Genomic DNA, 20,454 nt, shown 5'->3' on the forward strand with positions numbered 1-20,454 from the left:
ATTCTGTCTGTCTACAGAGCTGACTCATCTCTGGTCCATGCTCTGTTGAACAGAGCAACTCAACTAAAGAGAAAAAGTCTGAAGAGAGATTGGAGCTGCTGCCCCCAAATCAGAATCTCAATGTAAGCCCTGCCAAAATCTTGCCCACTAAAATGAAAGATACCACATGTGCAAGTCTATTCATAGGGGAACGAAAGCCTGCCTGAGAAAGATGCAACATAAAGGAAAGGTTGACCAAAAGTTGAGTAGAGTTACCTTCCTGATGATACTACATGGGCACCTGGACCCAGTCACACCTCCCCGTGAACATTCCCATTGTGAACCAGTAACTTTCCTATTTGACTTAAGCCTCTTTGATTTGGAGTGATTCCATTTGTAGGCAGAATCTTTGTGTCCTTTACCCATCAAGGTTTAACTGGAGTTTATGAAATTTACAATCCTGAGGAAATGGAATGCAACACACACATTAGGATAATACCCCTTAAACCCACGGATTTCAATAAGCCCAAGATTAACCTTTAATCTATGGAGAATTAGACCCTAACACTAGCATTTCTTTTATGTGAAAGCTAAGTAGAAATTTTAGGCTTACAGCTAGAACAATTTTTAATTTAGGGCACTAGAAAATAAAATGCCATATCTTTTTTTTTTTAACATCTTTATTGTGTATAATTGCTTTACAATGGTGTATTAGTTTCTGCTTTTTAACAAAGCGAATCAACTATACATACACATATATTCCCATATCTCCTCCCTCTTGCGTCTCCATCCCTCCCTCCCTATCCCACCCCTCTAGGTGGTCACAAAGCACCGAACTGATCTCCCTGTGCTATGCGGCTGCTTCCCACTAGCTATCTATTTTACATTGGATGGTGTATTTATGTCCATGCTACTCTTTCACTTTCCCAGCTTACCCTTCCCACTCCCCGTGTCCTCAAGTCCATTATCTATGTCTGCATCTTTATTCCTGTCCTGCCCCTAGGTTCTTCAGAACCATTTTTTTTTTTTTTGGATTCCGTATATATGTGTTAGCATACGGTATTTGTTTTTCTCTTTCTGACTTACTTCACTCTGTATGACAGATTCTAGGTCCATCCACCTCACTACAAATAACTCAATTTCGTTTCTTTTTATGGCTGAGTACTATTCCACTGTATATATGTGCCACATCTTCTTTATCCATTCATCTGTCGATGGACACTTAGATTGCTTCCATGTCCTAGCTATTGTAAATAGAGCTGCAATTAACATTGTGGTGCATGACTCTTTGTGAATTATGGTTTTCTCAGGGTATATGCCCAGTAGTGGGATTGCTGGGTCATATGGTAGTTCTATTCTTAGTTTTTTAAGGAACCACCGTACTGTTCTCCATAGTGGCTGTATTAATTTACATTCCCACCAACAGTGCAAGAGTGCTCCCTTTTCTCCACACCCTCTCCAGCATTTATTGTTTGTAGATTTTTGATGATGGCCATTCTGACTGATGTGAGGTGATACCTCATTATAGTTTTGATTTGCATTTCTCTAATTATTACTGATGTTGAGCATCCTTTCATGTGTTTGTTGGCAATCTGTATATCTTCTTTGGAGAAATGTCTGTTTAGGTCTTCTGCACATTTTTGGATTGGGTTGTTTGTTTTTTTGTTATTGAACTGCATGAGCTGATTGTAAATTTTGGAGATTAACCCTTTGTTAGCTGCTTCATTTGCAAATACTTTCTCCCATTCTGAGGGTTGTCTTTTCATCTTGTTTATGGTTTTCTTTGCTGTGCAAAAGCTTTTAAGTTTCATTAGGTCCCATTTGTTTATTTTTGTTTTTATTTCCATTTCTCTAGGAGTTGGGTCAAAAAGGATCTTGCTGTGATTTATGTCATAGAGTGTTCTGCCTATGTTTTCCTCTAATAGTGTCTTGATAGTGTCTGGCCTTACATTTAGGTCTTTAATCCATTTTGAGTTTATTTTTGTGTACGGTGTTAGGGAGTGTTCTAATTTCCTTCTTTTACATGTAGCTGTCCAGAAAGAGGCTGTCTTTTCTCCACTGTATATTCTTGCCTCCTTTATCAAAGATAAGGTGACCAAATGTGCGTGGGTTTATCTCTGGGCTTTCTATTTGTTCCATTTATCTATATTTCTGTTTTTGTGCCAGTACCATACTCTCTTGATTACTGTAGTTTTGTAGTATAGTCTGAAGTCAGGGAGCCTGATTCCTCCAGCTCCATTTTTCATTCTCAAGATTGCTTTGGCTATTTGGGGTCTTTTGTGTCTCCATACAAATTGTGACATTTTTTTTCTAGTTCTGTGAAAAATGCCAGTGGTGGTTTGATAGGGATTGCACTGAATCTGTAGATTGCTTGGGTAGTAGAGTCATTTTCACTATGTTGAGTCTTCCAATCTAAGAACATGGTATATCTCTCCATCTATTTGTATCATCTATAATTTCTTTCATCAGTGTCTTATAGTTTTCTGCATACAGGTCTTTTGTCTCTCTAGGTAGGTTTATTCCTAGATATTTTATTCTTTTTGTTGCAATGGTAAATGGGAGTGTTTCCTTAATTTCCCTTTCAGATTTTTCATCATTAGTGTATAGGAATGCAAGAGATTTTTGTGCGTTAATTTTATATCCTGCTACTTTACAAAATTCATTGATTGCTCTAGTAGTTTTCTGGTAGCATCTTTAGGATTCTCTATGTATAGTATCATGTCATCTGCAAACAATGACAGCTTTACTTCTCCTTTTCCAATTTGGATTCCTTTTATTTCTTTTTCTTCTCTGATTGCTGTGGCTAAAACTTCCAAAACTATGTGGAATAATAGTGGTGAGAGTGGACAACATTTTCTTGTTCCTGATCTTAGAGGAAATGGTTTCAGTTTTTCAGCATTGAGAGCAATGTTGGCTGTGGGTTTGTCATATATGGCCTTTATTATGTTGAGGTAAGTTCCCTCTATGCATACTTTCTGGAGGGTCTTTATCATAAATCAGTGTTGAATTTTGTTGAAAGCTTCCTCTGCATCTATTGAAATGATCATATGGTTTTTCTCCTTCAGTTTGTTAATATGGTTTATCACCTTGATTGATTTGCATATGTTGAAGAATTCTTGCATCCCTGGGATAAACTCCACTTGATCATGGTGTATGATCCTTTTAATGTGCTGTTGGATTCTGTTTGCTAGTATTTTGTTGAAGATTTTTACATCCATGTTCATTAGTGATACTGGCCTATAGTTTTCTTTCTTTGTGACATCTTTGTCTGGTTTTGGTATCAGGGTGATGGTGGCTTCGTAGAATGAGTTTGGGAGTGTTCCTCCCTCTGCTATTTTTTGTAAGAGTTTGAGAAGGAAAGGTGTTAGCTCTTCTGTAAGAGTTTGATAGAATTCGCCTGTGAAGCAAAGGAGCTCCTTGTTTTACACTGGAGGCTGCAGTGGCTACTGAGGCACTTTTGAGACAAGTTTTCCAAAACGCTTTGTGATGTTTATATTCTGTTACCACCTCTAGATGTTATAATCAAGAGATTCAAGATGCATAAACATTGACAATTAATTAATTATTGGTTTCCTTCAATATCCCATCCTGATCAGGTAAAATGTGCATTCTGACCACAAATTCTTTGAAAAGCTTGGCTCATAAAAATGATTCAAGCTTGTGGAGACTGGACATGATCATCTAAATTACTTGCGACAAATGAAAGTCCAAATAAGTTAATGGAGATTTTTGTTCTCCTGTGAATAAGAAAAGGGTTTTTTTTCAGCCCATGTTGATAGGATATTTTACTCAAGTCATTGAAAAGAAAACGATTACCCAAAACTCCTTTGAAAAGGAAATGGCAGGACCCATTAGATAAGTTTTAGCATTTGGAATGAAGCATTTGGAGATTATCAGAAATGCATAAGATAGGCCAAAAGAAGTTGAAGAATGCCTTTCCTAAATAGTATAGATCTTCTTACTATTAAAGAAAATAAAGCCTTTCCTCAATAGTATAGATCTTCTTCCTGAAGTGATGATCCAAGTTCCTATCATCTAAATTTCCGATTGTAATGTATATACTTTTAAGTATACAACAAAGATCTCAGCTGATTCAAACTAGATTCCCTGGTAACAGCTGTACTAGGTTTGCTGGGGAAGGTATAAGTGCCTGTGGTTTGTCTAGTAAGCCTAGACCATGATTCTCAACTTGAGAGCTTTTGCTCCCCAGGGGACATTTGATAAAAATATCTGGACCATTTTCAGATGTCAAAACTGGGGATGGAGGGTGCTCGTTACATCTAGTGAGTAGAAGAAGGGATAGTGCTAAATGTCCTGCAGTGCACCAGGACAGCCCCTTACAATGAAGAATTATCCAGTTCAAAAAGTGAATAGTGTAGAGATTGAGAAACCCTGGCCCAGACCCAAACTTAATACTGAGACTAATGAGAAATAGGTATAAAATAGACAATTATAAGGGATGGTTTTCAAGAATGGGATACAACTATCACCATAATGAAAAGGTAGAGTCTACAGAAAAGACAGTTCCTATCAATACTGCATTTGTGCACACGTGTTGGCCCCATCGCTTAATTCATAGTGTTCTAGCATATATCAGTGCTTCTGCAAAAACTTTGGTAGTAGTGATGCTTCTGATTTTCAGGCAAAAGGTGAGCTTTTGATGCAGGAAAAGAAACATTTTATTCTATGTGAATATCTCATTGTTCTTCTGAAGCATCAGAATGTGACTAAAATGGGCGTTTCAATCTCTACATCTTGGGCAGTTGACTTTGGCTTGGACTAATAGCCGAACTTTTACATTCTTGATATGTTTGGGAGTGAAAAATTACAAAAATGTAGTTAGAGAATGATTTAAATAGATAGAAGACTATTAGCATCACTTTGAAATTTTTCAGAAGGAAAATTATTTCCACTTTTGAAAACATAGTCAATAAAATGGATTCTACTGAAAAATGCATTATTTGCATGATTTAATAGAGAATTTTGACCCCGGGATGTAGTTGGTGTTTCCTGAAATTGTACTTGCTTATTACTTACGGATGTGAGAGGCTAAATTTCTAGCTGTTATTGACTCTACAGCAGAGGCGAGGATCATTGGTATTCTTCATGCAGTGGGAAAAGAATACAATTGCCATTGTCTATGAGTTACTAAAATAAGAAGGTCTGAATTAAAGGCAGCAGAACTGTTCTTCTTTGGCCTTCATGCCTCGCAATCAGTCTAGTTCTTTTGTGTTGAAAATTCGTTAAGGCCTCCATCAGCATTCCAAGAAGTCTCTGCATTTTTGTAGAAACTCTCAGGAATTAGACATTATGTGTGAAAATATTTTATTCTAGAGATGAAAAATCTGATCAAGAGATGACTAGTATATTTGACAGTAAGCAATGTTGGCTTAATTTAACATTTATGTACTTCCATCAGAATGAAAAATAGTCTATGTGGCATTCAGAACATTTAAAAGATGTACTAGGAGCCCACTCTCAAGACTTCAATACACTCGCTGACCTTACCTCCCATGGATTACAGATCTGTGCCTTTTTGGCACAGTAATAACCCTGTTTTCTGTAATCTTTGTGTACCCTGACCACCTGTAAAACATGAATGCTGTGATTATGCACTGTATTCCCGCTCATCCCTCATCTCTGATGGAACGCAGTGGGTGTGGAAGATGGCATCTCTGTACTATGGCAGGGAGATCCCTGAGCTCGCGAGAGAATAGTGAGCTTCCATGAAGGGTGCCCTAGGACAATGGTAACAATCAATTCTCTTTCTATGTACTCCCTTCATACATTAAGACACTTATTATATAGGCATTCCTTTTAACATGCTACAGGTATGTTACAAATGTTATTCTTGTGAATTGAGGCTTAGGAAAGTGCATTTTTGAATTATGACCAAATGTCTAGCTTCCCTTTGATTGAAGCAAGTCAGCCCGTTTGAACAATTTGAGAGTAGTGGTACCTGAAGCAGGAAAGGGATTGAGTATCTTTAATTTACATTTTGGTGGCCCTTTAAAGTCAGAACTCAGAAACCCAAACCTAAACTCAAGATATAACTCACCAATATATCCATCATTTGCATTTCCCTCCATATTTTTCTTCCTATATAGAAAGCTCAGCGGGAGGTGGTCACACATCTGAGTATCGGATATTTGAGAATTTAACTCCCTTAGAAAATAATATTGTGTCTCTAGAATTGTAATGATGCAATTGATGATAGAATTGTTGCTATAGTAACCCCTAGCCACAAGTGGCTATTTAAATTTAAATTAATTAAAATTAAGCAACATAAAAGATCACTTTCACAGTAGCAATAGCAACATTTCAAAGGCTTTAACAGCCACATGTGACTAGTGGCTATTCTATGGGACAGGGCAATTATAGAACATTTTTCTCATTGCAGAAATTTCTATTGGACAGTGTTGATGATTTAGAACAGGGAACTGTTGGCAAAAGTCACTAGAATGTAGATATTCAGAAAAGGTCTCCTTTCATTATTTGAGTGAGTTTCTGAAGTTTAGTGGAAGTCTATCAATAGGATGTTGTGATATAGTTTTGTGAGAAAGGAGCCAAATGTGATGGTTAATTTTATGTGCCCACTTGACTGGGCCACAGGGTGCCCAGACATTTGACCAAACATTAGTCTGGGTGTGTCTGTGAGGGTGTCTCTGAATGAGATTAACATTTGAATCCATAGACTGAGCAGATTGCCCTCCCTAATGAGGGTATATATTATCCCCTTAGCAGATATACGGTTTGCAAATATTTTCTCCCATATCTTAGGGTACCTTTTCATTTTGTTGATGGTTTCCTTTGCTGTGTAGAACTTTTTAGTCTGATGTACTCCCACTTGTTTATTTTTGTTTTTCTGCCTTTGTTTTTGTGGTCAAATCTAAAAATCATCACCACTGAACCAATGAAAAGTCTGAATAGAACAAAAAGGCTGCGTAAGAGGGAACTCCTCCTGCGTGACCACTTGAACTGGGACATTGATCTTTTCCATCCTTGAAACTTCAGCTCTTTTTGGGTCTTGAGCCTTTTAGCTTTATAACTGGAACTTACACCATCAGCTTTCCAAGTTCTCAGGCCTTCAAATTTGGACCAGAACTACACAGTGGCTCTCTTGGGTCTCCTGAGTGCAGATCTTGGGACATCTCAGACTCCATAATTGTGTGAACCAATTATTTATAATAAATCCCTTTAGCACAGTATCAGGAAAATAGGTGTACTGCTTGGTAATGTTATAGATCTATTACATATATAAATGTATATTTATTTACACATTTTCTCTAGAGAACATTGACTAATGCACCAAGAAAGAAAGGAAAAAAGGTTTTGGTAAATGATTGAAAGGTAAAATTTGTCCCTTGGCTTTTCTGTCTTTTGTATCTTGACTTTGAAGATACAGCAGGGAATTGATCCAGTAACGGAGGCAAGTGTTTATCTGCGAAGCAGGGAAAAGTGAAAGGGGCAAAGACGCCAGAAGGAACCATATAGTGCAAATATGCAAGGGAAGGAAGATATGAGAGCTATATAATAAGTTAAGAGTTTGGTAAAAACAAAATTCCCAAATAGCAAAATAAAATTACAAAGCTGAAAATCATAATTCAAGGTGAATCTTAGGCATTTAAAAATATGATTGATTATTCTTAAGATGCCTGCCTAGTGACTTAGTGTTTGAAGGATCCCATTACATTGGTTAGAATAAAAGTGGCTGTACCTGAGTTTTCATAAGGAATGGTTTTCCTGCTCTTGGGCCTGAGCAGCAGATCAATGATGGAGGATTTGAAGCTCCCATTTAGCCTGCACCTTATTCTTTTTTTTTTTTTTTTGCGGTACGCGGGCCTCTCACTGTTGTGGCCTCTCTCGTTACGGAGCGCAGGCTCAGCGGCCATGGCTCACAGGCCTAGCCGCTCCGCGGCATGTGGGATCTTCCCGGACCGGGGCATGAACCCGTGTCCCCTGCATCGGCAGGGGGACTCTCAACCACTGCGCCACCAGGGAAGCCCAGCACCTTATTCTTTATTGCAACTTAGCAGCGTATAAAAGACAATTGACTCATCAGCATGTGCAAACAAATAAGCAAACACTCATTCTTTTTCATGAGCAAAGAAATAAATGAGTGGTATTAATTATCTGGCTAAAATAAATTATAATGAATGCAAACTCATTACTGTTGAAATCGATGCATGCATAACAGAAGGTACATTTATTGAAGTCAACATGTTTAATTACATTTGGAGTAATAAAGAGACTAAGCATGAAGTCCAATGTCTCTTGAGCCTAAACATTAATTTTGATCTAATTTTCTTTTCCTTGATGTTGAGAAAATGAAAAAGCAAATAAAATTAAGAGACCAACCTTCACTTCATTAACTTTGCTAACAGGGGATTATAAGCTGCTTATACCATGTGTATTCCACATTGTGATTCAAGGAAAGGTCACTTGATTTAAAAGCCAGTAATGTTATTATAAGAATAAAGGTAGCCATAAGGCTGTTCTCATTCTACAAAAGTGCAAGAGACATACATAATGCTAAAGAGTCACAGTGACAAGGACAGAAGATACATGGAATTTTGACAGTGTGGAAGGAAAGCGTCTTAGTTCAGGCGGCTGTAACAGGATACCATAGACTGGGTAGCTTAAATAATATTTATTTCTCACAGCTGTGGAGACCAACATCCAAGGTCAAAGTACCAGTACATTTGGTTCCTGGTGAAGACCCATTTCCTGGCATGTAGACAGCTGCCTTCTTGCTAGGTGCTTATATGATCTTTCCTGGGTGCCTGCACATGGAGAGACAGAGAGACAAAGAGATAGAAATAGAGGTAGAGACAGAGATAGATATTCCTCTTCTTATAAGGATACTAATCCCATCATGGGGCTTCACCTTCAGGACCTCATTTAAACCAAATTATCTCCCAAAGGCCCTATCTCCAAATACCATCACGTTGGAGGTTAGGGCTTCAACATATGAATTTTGGGGTGACATAAACATTCAGTCCATACAGTCCATAACAGAGAGTCTATTCCTATGACACTTAAGCTAGATGACTCTGGCTGGAATTGAGAAGGAGAAAACAGCATGATCAGATAATCAGCCTGCTAACTGTTCTTGTCATACTGCTTGGCAGTTAGATATTCAGGCTCCAATTCAGATGAGAACACAGATTCAGAAGACCCTTGCACAATATGATTTGAACTGTGAGGGTCCATTTATATGCACTTTTTTTTTTCCCACTCAGTGCATACTATAGTACTACACGACCCAAGGGTGGTTGAAACCACAGATGTGGAACCTCAGATACAGGGGTCTGACTGCAAAGTTATAAAGGGAGATTTTCGACTGTGCAGGGGTTTGGTGCCCCTAACATTGTTCAAGAGTCAACTATTGATTTAGAAAATCTCACCTCACACTGCTTAGAAGATACAAGACTACAGTATCTCTATGAATCACTGTATTTGATCAGCATTCCCATACAGCTTCCTCCCTGGATACAGAAATATTTAGCTCCAGAGAGAATATATTTCCTGTTGCTTTTCACTGGAAGAAATATTCAACTTTTAAAAACTGTGTTATCCATGATAGCTCTCTCACTATGGTAATCACAGGGCTAGGGAAAGGGTGGTACTAGTATGCATTTCAGTATGTTATCTCATTTTTAATATTTCCAGTTGATGAAATAACAATGGATAGGTAAGCATTCAGAAAACAATGGAATGCAATCTCCAATGGAGCAATAGCAAAATGTTACATTGAAAAATATCAAAAGTAAAGCTAAAACTAGTAGACTATCCTATGCCAATACACCAGAAGGAGGCCTTTGTAAAGCCCTAGAGGAAATCTAACTGAGCCAAGGTGCTTTGCTGTAAGCTCATTTTGGCCTAATAGGTGCTGTCAAAAAGTAAGAAAAGAGACCGATCCTTTTTCATATGTAAAATGAAGACATTGGACAATACATTCCCCATGGTCTGATATTATATGTATTAAGGAGAAGCAATTAACATGTTGGGTAATTAACTAGAGGATTTTCTGCTCCATCTGCCTTTATATTGATTATTATATGACTTCCTGCAAAGTTAGTAGTTTCCTGGTAGTTTTATAACAGAGGTCTAAAGACATTTAAGTGGAGCTCAGGCAAGATCTGTTCCAGTTGTATTAGTCCAATGGTTCTCAACTGGAGACAATTTACCCCCCGGGGACCCCAATCCTCAGAGACGTTTGATGATGTCCGTAGACATTGCTGGAACCATATGACAGTATGTTGCCCACCTACTGCCCCATCAATCTCAAGTACCTTTATAGGTATTTCCTAAAAACAAGGACTTTCTCTTATATAGCCACACTGCAATGATCAAGATCAGGAAATTAACATTGATACATTACAACTCTAGTTCACAGACCCCATGCAAATGTGGCCAGTTGACCAGTACTGTCCTATGTAGCAAAAGGATCCAGGTCAGAATCACCTGTTGCATTTAATTGTCATGTCTCTTTAGTCCTCTTCAGTCTAAGGCAGTCCGTCAGTCTTTTCTCGATTTTATAACTTGGCACTTTTGAAGATTACAGGCTGGTTTATTTTTAGGGGGTCTCTCAATCTGGGTTTGTTTGACGTTTCTTTATGATGAGATTAGAACCATGCGTCTTTGGCAGGAATATCATAGAAATGGGGCTGTATTCACTTTCCTGGCATCTTTTCGGGTAGTGCCTGGTTTCCATTTGTCCCATCACTGATGATGTTTGCTTTGACCCCTTGAAAAAGGTGATACCTTCACAGTTACTCACCATAAAACAGGGGTCCCCAACCCCCGGGCTACAGTCTGGTACTGGTCCGTGGCCTGTTAGGAACCAGGCCGCACAGCAGGAGGTAAGTGGCGGGTGAGCGAATGAAGCTTCATCTGAATTTACAGCCACTCCCCATCGCTCGAGTTACCGCCTGAGCTCCTCCTCCTGTCAGATCAGTGGCAGCATTAGATTCTCATAGGAACCTACTGTGAACTGCGCATGTGAGGGATCTAGGTTGCGTGCTCCTTATGAGCATCTAATGCCTGATGATCTGAGGTGGAGCTGAGGTGGTGATGCTAGCGCTGGGGAGCGGCTGCAAATACAGATGCTCATTAGCAGAGACGTGACTGCACAGAGACCATATAAATCAATTGCTTGCAGACGCATATCAAAATCCCATCAGCGAGTGCCAAGTGAAAACAAGGTCACACGGCTCCCACTGATTCGGCATTACGGTGAGTTGTATAATTATTTCATTATATATGACAATGTAATAATATTAGAAATAAAGTGCACAATAAATGTAATGTGCTTGAACATCCCCAAACCACCCCCCCCCACCGCCCGCCCCACCCCCACCCCCGCCCCAGCCCCGGTCCGTGGAAAAATTGTCTTCCATGAAACCGGTCCTTGGTGCCAAAAAGGTTGGGGACCACTGGTATAAAATATTTTGTGGGGAAGTACTTTGAAACTGTAGATATCTCATTGTCAAACTTTCAATTTATTCCTTTAAATATATATGGACTAATGGAATCTTATTTTACTCAGTGGGTTATAATACATTATTATCATTATTTATTTGTATGCTCAACTCATCCCTGATTGGTCAGTGGGCACCCAGTCAAGTTGTCTTTTGTATTCTTTTGACATATCCATGTTCTTCTTTGAGCCCTTCCTTATTTTCTGGCACAAGATGTTCTAGCCTTCTTTGGACTGAATTATGTCTCCCCAGAATTCATATGTTGAAGTCCTAGCTCTCATTGTGTTGGTATTTGGAGGTGGGGTCTTGGAGAGATAATTAATTTTAAATGAGGTAATGAGGGTGGAGTCCTCATGATGGGATTAGTGGCTTTATGATAAAAGACCAGAGAGCTCTCCCTCTCTCTCTCTTTCTGCCATGTGAAGACATTGCAAAAAAGATAGCTGTCTGCAAGCCAGAAAGAGAGCTCTGACCATGATCTGAAACTGAATTGCCTGGCACTCAGATGAAGGGACTTTCCAGCCTCTGGAACTGTGAGAAATAAAATTCCTCTGTTTAAGCCACCCAGCCTAAGGCATTTTTTACGGCAGCCTGAAGGGGCTAAGACACAGGCCCATGATGTATGTTTCCCTGTCCCAGATCTGGAACCCAGTGGCTATCCCTTTGGCTGTTCAGAACTCTGGACAAGAATACTCTTATTGTTTCCCTGAAATTCACTTCCTGCCTTGGGCTTTTTGCCCCAAACTTGAAAATCCATCTCATTCCCACAGGGTTCTAACTTCTGTCCTCCAAATTAATATGAACAGAAATCCACGTGAACCTAGTTAAAAACTTGTAATGTGCTTACTTTTCCATGTCAATTTTTAACCTCACAGAACCTCTTGGGACTCCATGTTGGAATTATGAGTTTTGGCTGGAGTTCTGGGTAGTGCACTTGTGTGGCCAGCTGGCAGATATGGGAGCCTCGGAGCAGACGGCTCCCTGGCCTCAAATTGCACTGTGGGGCTGAGTGTTATAGATTCTGAGTCTTATAATAGATTCTTTTTCTTCATTTCAGGGATGGAACTAGGAATTGGTGATGGGGGGTCTGGGTAAGTGGGTTAGTAGATGGGGGGAGAGTAGGAAACCAGTCCCACAGGGTGGTGACCTGCTCAGGTGAAGATATTTATCCCAGGTGCCTGCGTGGGGGACTCTGCATAGGATAAAGTGACTGGGCATCTGTGGAGAAAACAGGGGAAGCAATTGTATTGGGCACAGGGTTAAAAACTTCACAGCCTAATGGAGAGAAAATCACTTTAACATGGATGCCAAATCAAGTCTGATATTCTCTAGAAGAGCCAAGAATGTGGGCAGTTTCCGGGGAGCTCAGCATACACCTTGATGTTGTGTTGCCTGCAAAGTGCCCTTTGTAATCTCTCTCTATGGCTGTTCAGTTTTATTTGTGTGATGGTGTGGCTACAGTTTAATTAATTGCTATTTATCAGGCATCATACCAACAGATGGTATAATCTCATTTAATCCACTTAACGTTCCTAATGAGGTAGGTTTTATCACCCACATATCCCCATTTTATACATGCAGAATCTGATCTTAGAGGGTGAAATGAAATGATTAGCTCAAATTAGCATAGTAGAGCCAGGATTTGACCCAGGTCTGTGTGATTTCAAAGGCCATACTTTATTTCATAGAGGTAGTACTCAATAATGCCTCCAACTGTGGCCCTACCTTTTCTTTTTTTTGGCGGTACGCGGGCCTCTCACTGCTGTGGTCTCTCCCGTTGCGGAGCACAGGCTCCAGACGCGCAGGCTCAGCGGCCATGGCTCATGGGCCCAGCCGCTCCGCGGCATGTGGGATCTTCCCGGACCTGGGCACGAACCCGTGTCCCCTGCATCGGCAGGCGGACTCTCAACCACTACGCCACCAGGGAAGCCCCCTACCTCTTTTTTAAGGTCACAGATCATGGTTATGGAAGAATTTGGCTCTTTAGAAATTCTAGACTCTGACCCTAGCCTTATAATAAGCACTACGTTCTAACTAACTGAAACAGCCAGTTGCTTGCTATATCAACTAACTTTTGCTATATAGTAAGCCACCCCAAAACTAGTGGCTTAAAAACATGATTTAGTTCATGATTCTGTGTGTTGGCAATCTGTTTGGGCTTGTTGGGCAGTCCGTGTGATCAGGGCCAAGTTTAACTCTTCTTGGCTGGACTCTATCCCATGTCTGGGAGCTCAGCTTCAATTATAAGGATGACCTTCCTCCGTGGGCTTGTGATCCTTTCATAGGCTTGCCTGAACTTGTTCACACAGTGGCAGAGGGCTTTGAAGAGCACCAAGGGAAGAGAAGCCTGCAGGTGTCAGCACTTTTTAAGTCTCTTTTGTGTCACTTTCACTAATGTCCCATTGGTCAAAGCTAGTCACACAGCCAACCAGAATTTAAAGAATAGAGAAATAGACTCTGCTATCTAGAAGCATCTGCAGCATCCTTTTGTAAGGGCATCACACTGCAAAGGTGTTACATTACAAAGTCATGAGTGCAGGGATGGGAAGAATTCGTGATCATTTTTAAAAAAGTATGATAGTTGCCTAATTCTGTCCACTTGTTTTACAAATTTTTGGTACTTCCCATGAAGGAAAATCAGACAAAAATTAGGGACATGTCCTAGAAAACATTCATCATTACTGAATATAGACTCACAGATATGAAGCCCTGTGTCTGGTTGGTCAAGTAGTGAAAACTGCTCATCATACTTAAGCAAATGAAAAAAGCTGGACTGCCATAATCATTACTCTTGTTTCTTTACAAACTGGCGTTTTAATTATAAGGGGGATTCTAAAAATTGCTTATAAGTCACGTATGAATTTTCACAAATGACTCTTATAAAGGCATCCAGAAAACAAAATAGCCTTCGTTCCAACCTGCTTTAGAACCCAAGGAAGTCTACTTATTTGAGCTTTGGATTTTCCCCATGAAGACTGAAAAGCAGGTGATTATGTAATTTAGAAAAACTTCGAGAAGCCAACTTTTTTTTTTTTGGCGGTACGTGGGCCTCTCACTGTTGTGGCCTCTCCCATTGCGGAGCGCAGGCTCCGGACGCTCAGGCTCAGCGGCCATGGCTCACAGGCCCAGCCGCTCCGCAGCATGTGGGATCTTCCCGGACTGGGGCACGAACCCGTGTCCCCTGTATCGGCAGTCAGACTCTCAACCATTGCGCCACCAGGGAAGCCCGAGAAACCAACCTTTTAAAGGAAATAATGAGGAAATGTCCCTTTAGGAAGAAGTTACCATAAAATGCCATGGGGTAAACAAATTACAACAAGAAGAATAATGTCCTCTATTACATGAAGAAAAAGGGACTTCTGTCAAGATTTTGTACCTCTGACATTTGTTGGTTGGTGACATGGCAGAAGTGTTTTCAGTGCAATGGTCCCTTTCCTTCATCGTGTTCTTGATTACTATTGGGTCTGTTTCTCTTCCTCTTGAAAGCACTGAACTATTTTATCTTGACTAGAGAACAGAGGATCCATTCATATAATAGCCAGAAAAGTTGAAGCAGAAGCTCTCTCATCTCTCTGCTTTGTTATTCTTGGGCAGAAATCATTCCCTGGTGGGTAATGAACTCCCTCGCAATTAATCCTTGTTAATAGGAGACACTTTATGATATGAAATAAAAATAAAATTCCATACTGGATGTATAGAAGTTTTGAGGTATGAATGTGTTTCTATGTATACGTCTATGGGAAACCATAAAAAGAGATTACAGATGGTAAACCAAAACTTTTCTTGACCCCAAATCAGAAATATTTCCCCACAAAGTTCTAAATACATATAACAGTTTCAAACTTGGCTTTTCCAACTGTTTTAACAACTGAGTACGTACATGTTTTCCTCCTATGGCAAAAAACAGGCAAAGAGGTTTAGATTAAGCTTTGGGAATTGTTCTTTTAGAAAACCTTGGCTATGAAGTGTAAAACTCTTAAGTCAAGTAAATTTAGTAGTTTATGGACCTTGGGATGATGATGAATAAAATCTTTGACAGTCTCTTGTGGCTTTTGCGAATCACATATTATCGGCTGCAGGTCCATTTTCTAAACATCAGTTTGCCAAAAGCAAGTTTCCAGAAGCTAATTTACAAAATTATGTTCTCTAAGTGGTAAATTTGCAGTGTGGCCAGTTTTTGAATTTAGCGGAATCCATGTTTGCTGAGCGCATGCATAACCTCCATTCCTGCTGCCGTGGCTGCTTTGTTCACCTGCCCCTTGGACAATAGCAGAGGGGCTGGGGAAGGAAACTAACTGATGTCTGCTGAAAGTGGTCTTCCAGGCCACCTGATTATTGAAATCTTCCCCTGTTGATGTCATCCTTTGGTGAGCATCATATGAGACACAGCTATCTTCACATTCTGTGCTCTTTCATAGAGATCTATCCACACCCCTCTTACCCAGACCTCCTTGATACAAGTTTTCCAATTGTGTTTCTTCCAACCAAACCGTTAGCCAGATAGCCCATGGTTTGCTTGCTTTTGGAAAAATGAATGACCAGGTTCAGTACTCAAAATTCTGCCCACTGGGGGTGGTTTTCTGTTCACCACAGTCCTGCAGAGCTGTCCCAGAATGGGGCTGTAGGGCAGCTACAGCTATCCTCTTTCAGGTGATTGCCTGTATATTGTGCAGGATCATCTATGTATAAACCAAGCCTGTTTTTTCCTTTCAGTCAGGTGGTCATAGGGAACTTCATTTGAGCTATAGGTGTGGGTTAAGATAAAGAAGGCAAGTAGTAGGAATAGGCCCTATGCAACTTACGCCTTCTGGTCCTGCTCTAGCCCAATTTCATCTGTACCACTTCCACTTCATGATGGAGTGCGTGCTCAACTTTGTGTCTTGGTCGGTTAGATAACACCCAGTTCACGATTGGCAGTTCAGGTCATGGGGTAACTTGGCAGCCCATGGTCATGTGATCAGTCTCTATTAAAGTCCAATCACAAGCTCCAAATTTGTCTCTCAAAAGGAGAATAGTTATATGCAAAAAATGACATGGCTTTGCTTTAATCACTAAAGCTCTGTGCTGTATTTACTTAAAAGAGTCTGCCAAAGGCTCCATATAACATCTTTATCTGACAGTAACACTTGAAGCATCATCAAATCTGAAATGTTTTACTAATGTGTGTAGAGTGGTCACTGCCTCCTGCTAAGTGGGTCCAATCAGCACAATTTCATCAATGTAATGGACCAGCATGATTCCATTGGAGTGAAAAAGCAATCGAGGTTCCTGCAGACTAAATTATGACAGTGCTAAGAGATCATGTAGTCCTGAGACAGAAGAGTGAAAATATATTGCTGGCTATGCCAGCTGAAAACAAACTACTTTGGATGGTCTTTACTAACAGGTATACAAAAAATATATAACATTTGCCAGGTCAATAGCTGCATAGCAGGTACCAGGGAATGTGCTGATTTGCTCCAGCAAGGAAACCATGTTAGTAACAGCAGCTGCAATTGCTTGATAATGTTTATGATAATCCACTGGCATTGCCTAAGATCCATCTGTCTTCTGCACAGGCCAACTAAGTGAATATGAAATCTTTGCTCAGTGAGCTTACGTTAATCAGTCCAACCTCCTCCATCTTTATATTCCTTCTGCCCTGATCACTCTTAAGATATACTATCAAAAATATTCCTCAAGCTTCTATCAATATAAATTGGAAAAATCATGCAATTTTTTGGTTATGTGTTGCATCTCTACATGACTCGTACTTGGAATCTCATTCTCTGGGACTTCCTGACATATGAGTCTAGAAGCCAAGAGAAGTAGTGGGAGTAGGTTATGAGGAGAATAAGTACTCCTGTGCAAGACATCTACTGCAGAGGAGATCATTATAGTTTCCTCAGTCAACGAGAGACTCTCTTAGGCAGGAATGTAAAGGCTACTTCTAATGGCAAAGAAGGCTCCTCAAAACTCAGGGTTTCATGGTTCAAGGTATGCAGCTTCATTGCAATCTGCCCATAAGTTTCCATCGCAGTTTTCAGCGTCCCATTCCTTCCCGTGAATGCCCTAGTTTTAACAAAAGAGACCCTATGACATCAGCAATTCAGTTTGTGTTGTAAGTTAGTCATGTGCAGATTACACATTGGGTTTCATTTTTAGAAAACTTGGCCCTAGATGAAGATTTTTACAGGGGCTAAGCTCTAGCATATAGGATATAGGAGTTTCTTTTAGGACAGACTAGAAATTTTAAGTTCTCTTATGTGAACTAGGAATTTAAAGCCCTGGGCTCCTCATTTTCTCTCCTTAAGTTCTTTAGCTCATTCAGAGGCAACCAATCCACCCCCGTTAAACTCCTTATTTTTACTAAAATGTATGGCAGCAACTAACTGGTCATTCAGAGTCTTGCCTTCTATAGGTTCATAACTACAGGAATCAGCAGGTGATAATTTGAGTAAATGTTTTGCTGTTGCATACCATAGACCACCAGTGTCCTCTTCAACACTGGAAATAGGGTCATTAATATTTTTAAGTAGAATCAGTTTAGGAAACCAATTTCAGAAAGCCCAGAAAAAATGAGCAAATTCATATAACTCACTCCTAAGATTCTGCTCCTCTGGTACCACTCTTGGCACCCAATTCTGTATCAGTTAGGGTTACATCAAAGAAGCATGTTATATATAAATTTGACTTTACACAATTGTGGGAGCTAGTTAAGTCGTAGACATAAGATTTTTCTTTTGTCGGGTGCTGGAATTTGAAATCTTCAGGGCAGGCCATAGAAAGAGGCAGTAAGGAGAGATGTCTGTAGAGCATGGAAGAGCCAGGAGAAGCTGGAACCCTCAGCAGGAGCTGGAAATTAAGTGGATGACCTGGAACCCATCTCATTTCTTGTTGTCTCCAGCCATATGATGTGGGTGTCCTGCAGGAGCAGCTGGCATTTTTCATCATGGAGCTTAACACACACCTGACCCAGGAGTCAGAGAAGCTGAAGGAATAGTCAGGTGAAAATACACACAGTTGCATGCCTGGCTATTTTCCCACGCCAGTGAAGTGAGCCCATAGACGAGCAAAGTGCTTGAGGACGAGCACCCACCCTAACCTTCCAAGCAAAGAAACAAAAGGACTGCTGTTTTACTTTCACCTTCCTAAGGTCATGCAAAATATATTTTCTCTGTGTCTCACCCTAGCTACAAACACCGAGAATGTACTTCCGGGAAACACAGTTCAGCCTGGCCAAGCTGACACGTTACAAAGTCACCATGTAGACTGAAGAAGAGAGCCCATATGATCATCTCAGTAAATGCCAAATAAGTATTTGACAAAATTCAACATTGATTCACTTAAAAAACCCTCCTTGGGAATTCCCTGGCAGTCCAGTGGTTAGGACTCGGTGCTTTCACTGCCATGGTCCTGTTCAATCCCTTGGTTGGGGAACTAAAATCTCACAAGACGCGCATGCGGTGTGGCAAAAACAAACAAAAAAACCCCTCATTAAACAAGGAACAGGAAGAAATGACCTCTAGCTGATAAAGGGCATCGTCCACAATTTTCTCTCCCTGAGGAGAACAGCAAGTCAACGTTATGTGCTATCACCGTTCCTATTCAACATCACACTGGAGGGACATGGATCAACACAGCTCTCAGGAAAACTAAGGAAGAGGAATAACTTGACTCAACTTCCTTCTGCTTGCATATGAAAGTCCCTTCCCTTTCTTTGGGGCCATTGTCCTGTCCTCTTTTCTTTATCTAATATGTGATAAAAGATCGAAGAACTATTACTTGCTAGCTAATATACCTTAGCTGTTGTACCTTAAGTCCTCCCAGAGAATGAGACAAAGGGGTCTTTCAAAGGTCTTTACCTTAAATGTGTAGATATGGACAGATACAATCTCATCTCAGGATTTCTAACAGTGATTTTCAAACATTTTAACATCCATAAAAATCATATGGGGTGCTAATTTAAAACGTTTGGTGTATGTTCTAAATTATTCTATACTCTCAAAAGCAAACAGTTGCATTTCTTAATAAAATTCTCACAATCTGATCTCTCACTACTTCTGGTTGCCCATCCCCTCTAAACAATCTGGATCATTGAGGTGAAGCTGAATTACAAAAGAGTTTTCTGAGGCATAAGGTCTCACCACTGGAACCATCCTGTGGCATTTTATTTAGATTAGAAATTTTATAGCCTAGGATTCATGTCTGTCGGCACAGAGGAGTTGGCAAAGCCAAAAACAGATCATCCAGCATTTGAGAGAGAGTAAAAATTCATTCAAGCTCTGTAGATTTTTTTCTGTTCTAAGTGATGATTTAGAAAGGAAAAGTGGCTAAGAACGAGTAAAATGAGTGGAATGAACATAGGACTCTTAAGATTAATGTGATTCATCCCTTATTATTTTCATTAAAGAAGAAACTGTATTTTGAGTATCACTCAAAGTCCTCTGAATTCTAAATCTCATAGCAAAAAACCTCCACCCACCCACAGTTGGCAACAGACATACATCAATACAGATTTCTTTAGAGATCACATTGTCTTGGGTGTGTCTGATGCTTGGAAGATGGGCTCAACACTCTAACTGAATGGCAGATGGAGCTTCATGGCAGTCATTAATCATCCAAACAGTGAGAGGTTCCTAAGGAAGGTTACTACTAGTTGTGAGATAGAAAAGAAATGGCAGAATAGACCAATGAAGCTGCTATGTCTCCATAAAGGACAGACCAAATACTGGGGTCACAAGTAGTTCAGAGTAAGAGGTTGTGAAAGAAATAATTCAATTTATGTTCCTCAATGGTTCGATCCTTTTTAGAGTGGGATGTGTAAAAAATTCAGAAACAGAAACCTCAATTAAATAGAGTCTGGGAGACCAGAGGGGGAGCTCTCATGCCCTGTGACAATAGCAGAGCCCAACAGGAAGAAGAAAGACTCCTCTTCTTTCCTGGCAAGGGCTCAGCCAATGAGAAGCCGTGGACACTTTGCTTACTATAGCCCTCCTAACTTCCTTTTCCT

Source organism: Grampus griseus, assembly GCF_964374135.1.
Source record: "Grampus griseus genome assembly, chromosome: 4".
Taxonomy (NCBI): Eukaryota; Metazoa; Chordata; class Mammalia; order Artiodactyla; family Delphinidae; genus Grampus; species Grampus griseus.